This window comes from Mus caroli, unplaced genomic scaffold (assembly GCF_978045245.1).
Source record: "Mus caroli unplaced genomic scaffold, Mus_caroli_1 scaffold_5, whole genome shotgun sequence".
Lineage (NCBI taxonomy): Eukaryota > Metazoa > Chordata > Mammalia > Rodentia > Muridae > Mus > Mus caroli.
The window spans coordinates 5,747,109-5,759,763 of record NW_028227260.1 but is presented as its reverse complement, the minus strand read 5'-3'; positions in this window follow the sequence as shown (position 1 = coordinate 5,759,763).

Here is a 12,655-nt window from a genome sequence, read left to right as displayed (position 1 = left end):
TCAGAAAGTCACTCATACAAAGTCTATGCAGGGGGACTCAGAAATTCATTCACCTCAAATCTTTGCAGGGGAAAAACAAAAAATCCGATCTTCTACAGTTGCATTACAATGGCTGCTATTGCTTCAGTTACTCTGCTCTGTGGGGCACAGATGAGAGGCCACACTTCTGAGGAGTGGGCACCTGTGCCTTGTAAACACACAGGTCTCACCTGCAAATAGGGCTCCCGCAGCCACCACTGATCCCCAACTAACAGGTGAAAATAGAAGTTCTGACCTGGGGGAGCAATCTTGGGTCCCAGATCCCTCAGATCTCAGTCTGCATAGGTGAGAGTGTGGACTACAGAAGCTACACAGCTTCTGGGACAGACCCCATTTCGAGCTCCAGACATCCGGGCACCTTCTTCACCAGAGGAGAGGTGTCTGCCCGGGAAGGCTCTGCCAGAGCACCTGGGGGAGACATCTTGGGTCCTGGACCCCTCAGAGACTAGTCTACACAGGTGAGAGTGTGGAATACAGAAGCTACACAGCTTCTGGGACAGGCAGAAGCAGCACAGCTTCTGGGACAGACACCGTTTAGAATTACACCAGACTTTTCACCAGAGCCTATGAAGGCCAGAAGAGCCTGGACAGATGTTATACAGACCCTAAGAGAACACAATTTCCAGCCCAGGCTACTATACCCAGCCAAACTCTCAATTACCATAGATGGAGAAACCAAAGTATTCCATGTAAAATCAAATTCACACAATATCATTCCACAAATCCAGCCCTTCAAAGGATAATAAAGGGAAAACACCAACAAAAGGACGGAAACTATGCTCTAGATAGCCACAAGAACAGATTCCAACTTTAACAACAAAAATAACAGGAAGCAACAATTACTTTTCTTTAATTTCTCTTAACATCAATGGACTCAATTCCCCAATAAAAAGACATAAACTAACAGATGGCTACACAAACAGGACCCAACATTTTGTTGCTTACAGGAAACCCACCTCAGGGTAAAGGACAGACACGACCTCAGAGTAAAAGGCTAGAAAACAATTCTCCAAGCAAATTGTCCAAAGAAACAAGCTGGAATAGCCATTCTAATATCGAAAAAAAATTGACTTCCAACCCAAAGTTAGCAAAAAAGACAAGGAGGGACACTTCATACTCATCAAAGGTAAATCTACCAAGATGAACTCTCAATTCTGAATATCTATGCTCCAAATACAAGGGCAGAAACATTCATTAAAGACACTTTAGTAAAGTCCAAAGCACACATTGCACCTCACAAAATAATAGTGGGAGACTTCAATACCCCACTCTCAACAATGGACAGATCCTGAAAATAGAAACTAAACAGAGACACATGGACACTAACAGAAGTTGTGAAACAAATGGATTTAATTGATATGTACAGAACATATTATCCTAAAAGAAAAGGATATACCTTCTTCTCCGCACCACATGGTATCTCCTCCAAAATAGACCATATAATTGGTCAGAAAACAGGCCTCAACATATACAAAAATATTGAAATTATCCCATGCATCCTATCTGATCACCACGGACTAAGGATGATCTTCAATAACAACATAAATAATAGGAAGCCTGAACAACACTCTACTCAATTATTCCTTGGTCAAGGATGAAATAAAGAAAGAAATTAAATAATTTTTAGAGTTTAATGAAAAGGAAGCCACAAATACCCAAACTTATGGGACACCATGAAGGCAGTCCTAAGAGGAAAACTCATAACCCTGAGTGCCTCCAGAAAGAAATGAGAGCGAGCATACACTAACAGCCTGACAGCACACCTAGAAGCTCTAGAAACTAAAGGAAGAAAATTCACCCAAGAGGAGTAGACAGCAGTAAATAATCAAACTCAGGACTGAAATCAACCAAGTGGAAACAAAAAGAACTATTCAAAGAACCAACCAGACCTGGAGCTGGTTCTTTGAGAAAATCAACAAGATAGATAAACCCTTAGCCAGACTCTCTAGAGGGCACAGGGACAGTATCCTAATTAACGAAATCAAAAATGAAAAAGGAGACATAACAACAGAACCTAAGGAAATCGAAAACATCATCAGATCCTACCACAAAAGGCTATACTCAACAAAACTAGAAAGCCTGAAAGAAATGGACAACTTCCTAGACAGATACCAGGTACTAAAGTTAAATCAGGATCAGATTAACGATCTAAACAATCCCATTTCCCCTAAAGAAATAGAAGCAGTCATCAATAGTCTCCCAACCAAAAAAAGCCCAGGACCAGATGAGTTAGTGCAGAATTCTATCAGACCTTCAAAGAAGACCTAATTCCAACTCTTCTCAAACTATTCCACAAAATAGAAACAGAAGGTACTCTACCCAGTTCAATCTATGAAGCCACAATCACTCTGATACCTAAACCACACAAAGATCCAACAAAGAAAGAGAACTTCAGACCACTTTCCCTTATGAGTATAGATGCAAAAATACTCAATAAAATTCTCGCTAACCGAATCCAAGAACACATCAAAATGATCATCCATCATGACCAAGTAGGCTTCATTCCAGGGATGCAGGGATGGTTTAATATATGGAAATCCGTCAACGTAATCCACTATATGAACAAACTCAAAGACAAAACCCACATGATCATCTCGTTAGATGCAGAGAAAGGATTTGACAAAATCCAACACCTCTTCATGATAAAAGTTTTGGAAAGATCAGGAATTCAAGGCCCATACTTAAACATACTAAAAGCAATCTACAGCAAACCAGTAGCCAACATCAAAGTAAATGGAGAGAAACTTGAAGCAATCCCACTAAAATCAAGGACTAGACAAGGCTGCCCACTTTCTCCCTACCTATTCAATATAGAAGTTCTAGCCAGAGCAATTCGACAACAAAAGGACAACAAGGGGATACAAATTGGAAAGGACAAAGTCAAAATATCACTATTTGCAATATGTTAGTATATATAAGTGACCCCAAAAATTCCACCAGAGAACTCCTAAACCTGATAAACAGCTTCAGTGCAGTAGCTGGATATAAAATTAACTCAAATCAATTGCCTTTCTTTATACAAATGATAATCGGATCAAGCAAGAAATTAGGGAAACAACACCCTTCACAATAGTCACAAATAATATATAATTCCTTGGTGTGACTCTAACTAAGGAAGTGAAAGATCTATATTATAAGAACTTCAAGTCTGTGAAGAAAAAAATTGAAGAATATCTCAGAAGATAGAAAGATCTCCCATGCTCATGGATTGGCAGGATTAATATAGTAAAAATGGATATCCTGCCTAAAGCAATCTACAGATTCAATGCAATCCCCATTAAAATCCCAACTCAATTCTTCACTGAGATAGAAAGGGCAATTTGCAAATTCATCTGGAACAATAAAAACCTAGAATAGCAAAAACTCTTCTCAACAATAAAAGAACCTCTGGTGGAATCACCATGCCTGACATTAAGCTGTAATACAGAACTATTGTGATAAAAACTGCATGGTACTGGTACAGTGACAGACAGGTAGATCAATGGAATAGAACTGAAGACCCAGAAATGAATCCACACACCTATGGTCACTTGATCTTTGAGAAGGGAGCTAAAAACATCCAGTGGAAAAAAGGACAGCATTTTCAACAAATGGTGCTGGCACAACTGGAGGTTACCACATAGAAGAATGAAAATTGATCCGTTCTTATCTCCTTGTACAAAGTTTAAGTCTAAGTGGATCAAAGACCTCCACATAAGACCAGAGACACTGAAATTAATAGAGAAGAAAGTGGGAAAAGCCTCGAAGATATGGGCAAAGGGGAAAAATTCCTAAACAGAACAGCAATGGCTTGTGCTGTAAGATCAGGAATTGACAAATGGGACCTCCTAAAATTGCAAAGCTTCTGTAAGGCAAAAGACACTGTCAATAAAACAAAAAGGCCACCAACAGATTGGGAAAAGATTTTTACCAATCCTAAATCTGATAGGGGACTAATATCCAATATATTCAAAGAGGTCAAGAAGCTGCACTCCAGAAATTCAAATAACCCCATTAAAAATGGGGTACAGAGCTAAACAGAGAATTCTCAACTGAGGAATACCGAACGGCTGAGAAGTACCTGAAAAAATGTTCAACATCCTTAATCATCAGGGAAATGCAAATCAAAACAACCTTGAGATTCCACCTCACACCAGTCAGAATGGTTAAGATCAAAAATTCAGGTGACAGCAGATGCTGGCGAGGATGTGTAGAAAGAGGAACACTCCTCCACTGCTGGTGGGATTCTAAGCTTTTACAAACCATTCTGGAAGTCAGTCTGGAGGTGCCTCAGAAAATTGGACATACTGCCGGAAGATCCAGTAATACCTCTCCTGGGCATATACCCAGAAGAAGTTCCAACTGGTAATAAGAACACATGCTCCACTATGTTCATATATGGCCTTATTTATAATAGCCAGAAGCTAGAAAGAACCCAGATGTTCCTCAACAGAAGAATGGATACAGAAAATGTGGTACATTTACACAATGAAGTACTACTCAGCTATTAAAAACAATGAATTTATGAAATTCTTGGACAAATGGATGTATCTGGAAGATATCATCCTTAGTGAGGTAACCCTATCACAAAAGAAGTCATTAGATATGCATTTACTGATAAGAGGATATTAGCCCAGAAACATAGAACACCCAAGATACAATTTGCAAAACAGAAGAAAATCAAGAAGAGGGAAGACCAATGGGTGGATACTTCGTTCCTCCTTAGAATAGGGAACAAAATACCCATGAAAGGAGTTACAGAGACAAAGTTTGGAGCTAAGACGAAAGGATGGACTATCCAGAACTACCCCACCTGGGGATCCATCCCATAATCAGCCACCAAACCCAGACACTATTGCATATGCCAGAAAGATTTTGCTGAAGGGACCCTGTTATAGCTGTCTCGTATGAGGCTATTCCAGTGCCTGGCAAATACAGAAGTGGATGCTCACAGTCATCTATAAGATGGAACACAGGGCCCCCCATGGAGAAGCTAGAAAAAGCACCCAAGGAGATGAAGGTGTCTGCAACCCTATAGGTGGAACAACATTGTGAACTAACCAGTACCCTTAGAGCTCGTATCTCTAGATGCATATGTAGCAGAGGATGGCCTAGTCGGCCATCACTGGGAAAAGAGGCCCCTTGGTATTGCAAACTTTATATGCCCCAGTATAGGGGAATGCCAGGACCAAGAAGTGGGAGTGGGTGGGTAGAGGAGCAGGGCTGAGGGAGGGTATAGGGAACTTTCAGGATAGCATTTGAAATGTATATAAAGAAAATATCTAATAAAAAAATTTTTTAAAGAAAATAGAAGTTCTGAGAAGGATGTAATCCAGAGAATTCAAAGACAAACCTAGACCAGTTCATCTATTACACAAGGCAAGTTCAAGATATATAATATCCATGCCAAGAAAAATCTAACGGTGAGGAAGGATGGCTGTTAAGCTGATCTTTTCTTATCTCTATGGCATCTTAGATACTGTGCAGTACATGGAGATGAGCTTTACCTATGTCTTTGTAAAGCATCTTGTGACGACAGAAAGCATACTATGTAGGAAACTGCTCTAAAAGACCCTTACTTGTTCTGAGGCTCAAACAATAGCCAATGGAAATTATCTGCTAGAGAATTATTTGCACCCAATTCTCACGCTGTTGAAGATGTAATAACATGAAAAACTGGAGTTGGAAATACATTAATGAAATACCATCTAGAAACAATATGCTACTGAATTGTAGATGTAGTTATACTCATTTACCTGTGACATATGTCACGACGGGGGAAGTCAAATTAATATACCTGTTTCAACTTTACAAGGACAGTGCTTATCCACAACGAATCATGTACAACTATGCCCTCTGCTGTATGAAAATGGGTACTGTCTTGCTCAGTTAAGGTTTCTATTGCTGTTGAGAAAACACCATGACTGTAAACAACCTGAGGAAGAAAAGGGTTTTATTTCGGCTTACAACTCTCAGGTCACACACCATTGCTGATGAAAAGCAGGGCAGGAATTCAAACAGGTCAACAATCAACCTGGGGTCAGAAGCTGATGCAGAGGCCATGGAGGGGTGCTACTTACTGGCTTGCTCAGCCTGCTTTGTATAGTACCTAGGACCACCAGCCCAGGGTGCCATCACCCACAGCAAGCTGGGCCCTCCCACACTAACTAATCATCAATCAAGAAAATGTACCACAGCCTTGCTCATAGGCCAATCTGGTGGGAACATTTCCTTAATTGAATTTCCCTCTTCCCAAATGATTCTAGCATCTGTCAAATTGACATGTGCACACAACTTTCATGTTCACAAGGAGAAGAGATAACATTACACTTTATAAACACTGTATCCTGAGTGAAAAATACAATTATAATTTCTTAAATAAAACTATTTAAAATTGGAAAAGAAGAGGATGGCCTAGTTGGTTACCAATGGGAGGAGAGGCCCTTGGTCCTGTGAAGGTTCTATGCCCCAGTATAGGGAAATGCCAGGACCAGGAAGCAGGAGTGGATGAGTTGGTGAGCGGGGGGAGGAGGAGGGGATAGGGGGTTTTTGGAGGGGAAACCAGGAAAGGGGATAACACTTGAAATGTAAATAAAGAAAATATCTAATAAAAATAAAATAAAATTGGCAAAGAAATAATAAAATGCAAATTTTCATCAAAAGGCACTACATGAAATTCTCAAAGAACTGATAAAATATTAGTTCAAAACAAATGAATAAATATAAAATAGTGGCACTTGTCTTTAATACACTAGCATTTAAGAGGCAGAGACAGGCAGATATCTGAATTGCAGGCCAGCCTATTTCACATAGTGAGTTCCAGAACAGCCAGCACTACATAGTGAGACCATGTCTCAAAAAAAAAAAATGAAAATACAATTTTTGATGCTGGAATCCTGAGATGCATATCAGAGATTTTCTTCCACTCCAATCTAATGTTTTTTTCAAATTACTAATACTTTCATGTCAGGTCATTTCTGAAGATCAGCTTGATACTAAGTTAGACTTCTTATTTCTTTAAAAAGAAACGATACATTAAAGTAACAATGTGAACGTAAGTTAGCCTCTCAAGAGTTCCCCCACGTCTCTGCAAAATGAAAATTAAACTTTTGCTTGTAGAATTTACATTTGTAGATATCCAAATAACCACAAGTACTGTCACATTTTATTTTACTATTTCATTTCACCACAACTTACTTCCTCATAGTATAGTAGATTTTGATAGTGTACACTCAAATAATATGTGGCCCAGTTCTCAGGAATCTTATCATTGAGTAGCAGACAGTAAGAGGTAAGTTAACAGTCGTAGAGTGCCCCATGTTGCAAACACTAACCTGTACTTCTCAAAAGGCTCTGATAGAGGAGATCCATTGCTTTCAACATCACACCTATGATGGCTATTCTCAGTTATCAACTTGACTATATCTAGAATGAACTACAATACAGAATGGAGGGCACACCTGTGATCTGGAATTTTTTCATTTATTTGTTTATTTCATGTATATGAGTACACTGTTGCTGTCTTCAGACACACCAGATCCCCATTACAGAGGGTTGTGAGCCACCATGTGATTGCTGGGAATTGAACTCAGGACCTCTGGGAAAGCGGCCAGTGCTTTTAACCTCTGAGCCATCTCTCCAGCCCGTGATCCGGATCTTGAGACTGGAAGACACAGGCTTTTTATCTAAGTCTTGAAGTAGGATGACACATGCTTTTGATCCGGATCTTGAGGCACACCTTTAATCTGGCCCATGCCTTCTGCTGAAGAAGGGAGAGTTTATCCTTCACCTTACTTTGCCACCATACCCATTCCTTCACTGGCATTAAAGCCTACTTCTCCAGGATTTCAGATTATGCAGAAGATCAACTGAAATATCCGGCCTCATGAGCCTGAGGAACTCCCAGATTCTTGGATGTTTCATTCATAGCTAGCCATTGTTGGATTAGTTGGACTGTAGCCTGTAAGTTATTGCAATAAAGTCTATTTATAGAGAGAGGTGGGTAGATTCATTTCATAAATTCTGTGACTCTAGAGAACTCCTTTCTGGGGGCTTGGATCTGACGACTGGTCCATTCTGAGAAAAAAAAAAAAAAAAGGCCCTGTCCTGCCCTCTGCAGCTCAGAGGAGCTGTTCAGGCTCCTGAGATTGACACAAGGTCCACTTAGGCTCCCATCCAATCTCAACCCTTCTTGCTACATGAGTGAGTTTGAAGTGGATGGGGGGTTGCTGCTGGCATCTAGAGGATAGAGACCAAAGATGCTGCCAAGCACCTTATAGTATGCTAACAGCCTTGGCCACACATTACTATCCAATCCAATATGTCAGCACACCACCATTGAGGATCTCTGCTCTACCCAATCCTGTTTTTCCCTCTACCTTTCATAAGTATCCAAGGTCATTCTAATGTAATGTAGAACGCTTAACTCCATTCTATCAGCTTTCTAGGGAACAAAACTCCATTTGGTTTTATACGAAAGAGAAAGAGAGAGAGAGAGAGAGAGAGAGAGAGAGAGAGAGAGAGAGAGAGAGAGAGAGAGAGAGACTTATGATTATTATTACATTCATGAGTAGATTTACCAGTATAAACTTGATGACAACTATAAAGACTGCTGCGATTGATTGGGGTTTTCTTAGATGTTTTTATCTTATTTATGAGACTGATCTGCTGCCTACCATGTTAAGGAGGCAGGTTTTATCTTATTTATAACTGTGTGTAAGAGAGAGGGGAGAGGAGGAAGGGGGACAGGAATGTTCCAAGAAGCAATAGTTGTGGGTCCCAGGGATTGAACTAAAATAATCCAGCTGGCACAGCAAGTGCTTTTACCTACTGAGCCATCTCGTTAGCCTTGGTTTTGGTTTTGTGACACAAGTTCTCACTATGACAGTCAGGCTGGCCTCGAACTCTCAATCCTCATGTCTAACCTCCCTAGTACAAATCATGGGCATGTACTACCACACCCGGAGCAAGTGAATCTTAGTATTTTCCTTTCTGCTTAAATTGCCTCTATCTTCAATGATCTTTATTTTTAATGTTGTAGTTTTTGTCTCTTCCTGCTCCTTCCTTCCTCCCTCCCTTCACACCTCTCTCTCTCTCTCTCTCTCTCTCTCTCTCTCTCTCTCTCTCTCTCTCTCTCTCTCTCTCTCTCTGTTGCATTAAGCACATGTTACTTTTGTAATATGGAATGGATGTTCTAATTGCCAAAAGAAGGCACTGTCAATTTGTGCAAAGCACTACAGAGAAGATTATAACTAGCGTAGAAGGAAAGGTCTGCTGTGCTGTCAGAGTGTGAGCTCCAAAAGAAACAGCAGTGAGAGGAGAGGAGAGGAGAGGAGAGGAGAGGAGAGGAGAGGAGAGGAGAGGAGAGGAGAGGAGAGGAGAGGGGAGGGGAGGGGAGGGGAGGGGAGGGGAGGGGAGGGGAGGGGAGGGGAGGGGAGGGGAGGGGAGGGGAGGGGAGGGGAGGGGAGGGGAGGGGAGGGGAGGAGAGGAGGGAGAAATAAAGACACCCTTTTTACAGAAGAGAAACCAAAAAGAAGGGACTGAAAGATCCATCAATGTATTGGAAAGATCAGAGAACCCTGACAAGTTTGATGATCAGAGGAAAGGGGACAGAAAAAAGGTGAGGTGATATGATACTCAGCTCTGAAGGCAGAATTTTGGACTTTTGGTAGGTTTCTTGGCACCTCTTAACTTGACCCTGGTAAGGTACTGGTTCTCAATAACTTTCTTCACGATACATGGGTCCTAGAGTAGGGTAGGGAAGTCCAAAGAGCCCATGAGATTAGCTATGGATCCCTATGGTCCACTAGAACATCCATGCTGGTACATCCCATGGAGTGGGGGGTGGGGGAGTGAGCATAGCCTAGGGTTTTCCGGTTCTACTTCTTCTGTAGCATAACAGCCCTAGCCTGTAGGACTTAACATTACATTCTCTCACCTTGCCTTCAGTTCCATAGAACTCTCCTCCAACTGCTGGGATGAGCAGGGTGATATCTGAAAACTATTAAAAGGGAGGCATATCTGCTATAGCAGGACAGTTATAGGTGGAACCTCTCATTCCTTTGGTGGACTAACATAGAAGCTATTTCCAGGATACTGTAAGTCAATGGTTCCCAGCCATCCTAATGCTGTGACCTTTCATACAGTGCCTCATGTTCTGGTGACCTCCACCCACCCATAAAATTATTTCTGTTGCTACTTAATAACTGTAATTTTGCTAGTGCTATAAATTATAATGTAAATCATTTTGGAGATAAAAGTTTGCTGACGGGGTCATGAACCAAAAGTTCACAACCCCTGATCTAAGACTCCAGAACTATACAGGCTGTGAAAATAGGAAATTCACATGAGTGTTTAAAGGAGTGGTCCACAACTAGGAGAAATTCTGAGCCACGGGGGACATCTGACAAGATTTCTGTTTTCTGCAAATGAGAGGTGCTAGGAACACCAGGGATGTTTCTAAATACCCTACAATACATAGGGCAGCCTTCACAGTGAGACAGTACAGAGTCCCAAATGCAATAGTCTCAAGTGTGAAAAGCAGTGCTTTAAAGTTCCTCATCATAGGTGACCCTTTGAAGTTTTGCCTTCTCTGAAGTTTAAACCAGAACAAACGATGCTAGATGGGGAATAGTCGAATTACAAAATCCCACCAGAGGGCGGTAGAACACAAGTAATAAAACAACCTCCCCCTAGCTTTTCCAAGTCCTCTCAATGTTTCTTTCACCCTGGGGGGTTAAAATGACCATGCTTCGTAAACAGAATTCTCACTTTTTTTTTTGTCAGTCATTTATTCATGAGTAAATGTATCACACAGCATCTATACATGTATATCGCTCTCTGGACAGCATTAATCTCCACACTAAGGATTGCAAGACAATCAGGAGTTGGCTTCTCACCTCTTAGGTGCTCACTATTAACCATCACCTATGTTTTTATGCAACTAAATTAAGATAAACAACCACTAAAACTCAGCCAAGAAGAGAGCCACCTTAATCAGAGATGGGGGGGGGGGTTGGATCTGCTAGCTTCTTGACTTCATCTTCAGCTAACTTATCATTGGGCCTCTTGGCTACCTAAAAGACAGAAAATTTCAAAAGTGCTTTATCCTTATGATGGATGAGTCATGACATTCAAACCACCAGTGAGCAGTGTTGTGGACAAGTCCTAAGACAATACATCTCAAGTGAAGGTGGCTTTGCCCCCAGGGGACATTTGGCAATATGCCTGGACGTTTCCTTTGGTGTCACATTTGAGGGATGCTACTGACACATAGTAGGTAGAGGACAGATATGCTTCTGATATCTTATCTTAGCAGGGCAGCCCTCAGAACACAGAACAATTCAGCCTCAAATATGATTAATGTCTCGAAACTCTATCTGGGAGGAAGAGGCATGCAAAGAGGTTTCCCTTTTATCCTCCCACTGAGCTGAGGGAGGGGGCAGGGGCTGGAGGAAGGTGCCATAATAAGTCAGAGTCAGGAAGGCAAGATGGGTAAAGCTAAAAGACAGGTAGAGGGCGAGTTTCTCATCCCATGGAGTTGCCATATTCCTCTGGGCTTCTCACACTCACAACTGTGAGAAAGAAACCTACTTCTCACCACTCTGAATGGCTTATCTGGATGGCCACAATAGGAGCCAAAGCACTAGTAATATTCTAGCTAGCAATATAACATACACACAGACTCTCTGTATGTGCATATAGACACTTGGTATTTCCAGAACTGCTCCATTTGAAATACATTTACTATAAGCCCATCACGTTCTGCCTTTTCTGCAAGTGCGTCACCGCTTTCTCATATCACTCTCTTTTCTTTCCTGCTCTTCTTCCCACAGGCTCCAAATGACTTGCCTGCTTCCCAGAAGATAGTCACAGTCCTACAAACACACACAGCCCTTTCTCATTTCTTGCCTAAAGCAAACTGCCTGTGTGTGTGTGTGTGTGTGTGTGTGTGTTTGTGTGTGTGTGTTGTCCCTTTCTGCAATATATTCATCATATAAATTTACTACAATATGTCAGGTATGGTAATGAATATTCTCCCACCTGGGAAATAGGAGTTCTGCCCAGGCTACATGAGACTCTTTCTAAACAAACAAATGAAAAACATAATTGCACTTGCATTTACTGTCTATGATCTCTACCCAAACAATTGTCAATTTTGTGAAGTAAAAAAACTGTTTACCAGTGTATATTCACTAAATAAAATACTACTCTCCTTTAGAATTATAATTTATGCCATGAAATATATAATTTCATGTTCTATTGGACAGATAAATAAATATGTACATATTATTAAAATATGTACATAAATATTAAAATGTGTACATGGAATTCATTTTACTCTTCATTTAAGGTAAATTCTCCTTCCCTAAGGCAAGGATTTTTTTCCTGAAGCAGCTTCATGTATCCCAGGTTGACCTCAGATTCACTGTGTAGCCACAACAACCTTGCTTCCATGTCCGGAATTCTAGGATTACAGATGCGCCAACATGCCCAGGTTTGAGATGTTATAAAGGAATGATCCAGCACATCATTCATGCTAGACAACCATTCTATCAATGAAGCTACACCACTGCCAGGTTAAGATTGCTTAAAACGTGAGTTAGTTAAGGCAGGTTTGTTGATATTCGTGCCTGTA